Raw genomic sequence first — 2,191 nt, forward strand, 5'->3', positions numbered from 1 at the left:
TTAGTGGCTTTTGGGGTTGTGAAATGAGTGTTTTGAAAGACAACTGGGAAGTGGCTCAGACTGACTAATCTGCACTAAACAGTATATAACTCCCATCAATCCTTTTAGAAAAAGGCTCTCATTATTCCATAGTCTATTCTTCATTTTCCTGATCACAATTATCCCGATCATGTAGACCTGTTGTAAATGACTTTCTTAGATTCATCTAGTTACTTCCAGAGTCCTTCTCATAAAATATATAAACTTGTATTTCCTCCTTACTGGTGAGAGAATGTCTAATTCTATACAGAGTTCTTTGTCCAATCTCCATACCTATCACTTCCCCTGAAAATAAGGGAACAGAAGAATCATTTTTTCACCAGGCAAGGGTAAATATATATATATAAAGGGTAAATATATACAAAGGATAAATATATATGTACATATATATATACACATATATATACACACATATATATTTATATATATATATACATATATATATATATATGTATATATATATTAGATTTCAAAGAAACCTGGGAACGTGATAACACTTTCTGTTATTTTTCCTATTTTAGCCATTTGGGAAGAGATGTTAAGTATATATGAATTATTGTAATGTGTGATACCATCATGTTGGATTGTTTCCATTATCATTTCAATATATTAATAAAATCTTACTACCCACAGGCTAAGGGAAAATATTTGTTCTTTCTATTTATTGAAAAATTACCACAAAGAAAACAAATAAAAGAATATAAAATTATTTTGTCAAATCTCAATTATTTCAATTTTCTAGATTAATATAATCCCTGTCTTCATTCTTGGAATGTCATTGCTCCTAATGAGTGTAAAAGGTGAAAAAGATGGAATTTTAAGGCAGCAGGATTAAAGAGAACTTTGTCAAACTTATATAGAGCAGATCCCCTGAATCACTCTTCTCAGGGCTCCCATCACCTCCTTGTTTCTCAGGATATAAATGATGGGGTCAAGCATTGGGGTCAGAATAATGTAGAAGACACCAGAACCTTGGCTTCTGTGGGAGATCTCAGCGATCTTGGGCATAGGTAAATGTAAGCAAAGGGTGCAGAGTAGAAAGTCACCACAATGAGGTGTGTGCTGCAGGTTGAATAGGGCTTCTTCCTTCCTTCTGTTGAGTGCATGTGGCAGATAGCATGGAAAACTCGGCCACAGGAACATGCAATGCCGATGAAAAGAAATGCAATCAAGAGTGTGGTGCTCACAAACACTGTGTACTCATAGATCATAGGTGTCCATGCAGGCCAGAGTCAACATGGCTAGGACATCACAGAAGAAATGGTTGATGAACCCGGATCAACCATAAGGGATATGGAGGGCATATACAGTGTGGGCACAGGAGTTGATTGAGCCCATTATCCAAGATCCTGTTATTATCAACACACACACTTTTTTGCTCATACGAATGGGATAATGAAGAGGAAAGCAAATAGTCACATAGCGATCATGGGACATGGAGGCCAATAGTAACCCATCTGCATCTGCTAAAGTCAAAAAGAAGCTCTGTATCCCACACCCAATGAAGGAGATAGACTTGTTTCCAAAGACATAATTGGATGCCATCTGGGGAATGATGGTGGAGATGAAGTTCAAGTCCATGAGGGAGAGGTGACTAAGTAGAAAATAGATGGATGTGTGGAGATGGGTGTCCAGGAGGATGAGGAGAATCATGGACAGGTTGCCAAAAAAAGCCATTAGGAAAATGACAATAATGAGAATGAAAAGAAACAACCCAATTCTTGATGGGGGAAAAACCCCAATAAAAGGAAGCCTGTTAATGTTTGGCTGTTATTTTCCATTTTCTACTCATTGGTATTCTTGAAGAAAGAGAAAAACTCATATGTGAAAAATAAAGAAATGTGAGTTTTTACATTTTATTCAAATTATTTTAGTCTAATTCTGAAGTTTTTATGGAATACCTTGTTCCTTAAATAAATAATCAACATTTCTTACTTTGAGAAAGAAGTTATATGATGTTTCACAAAGTCACAAGGTAAGGTGGTAAGCATATACATTCCAAGTTTTCTGTAAAGAATCCATGAAATAATAAAAGGTAAATATTAATACTCACCTGAGTGTGATATGAGTAATTCTATGCCCTTCATAAATGTACACATACAAAATATTAAATTTTAATTTAATGTAAGCATAATTCTTATTGCCAAGACTG

General features: G+C 35.0%; 1 pseudogene; it reads right to left on the reverse strand.

Annotated features, from left to right (window-relative positions):
- Window positions 1-891: 891 nt before the first annotated feature.
- LOC101083566 lies at window positions 892-1,820 on the reverse strand (annotated as a pseudogene).
- Window positions 1,821-2,191: the final 371 nt, after the last annotated feature.

This window comes from Felis catus, chromosome A1, assembly GCF_018350175.1.
Source record: "Felis catus isolate Fca126 chromosome A1, F.catus_Fca126_mat1.0, whole genome shotgun sequence".
In the NCBI taxonomy this organism is placed as follows: domain Eukaryota; kingdom Metazoa; phylum Chordata; class Mammalia; order Carnivora; family Felidae; genus Felis; species Felis catus.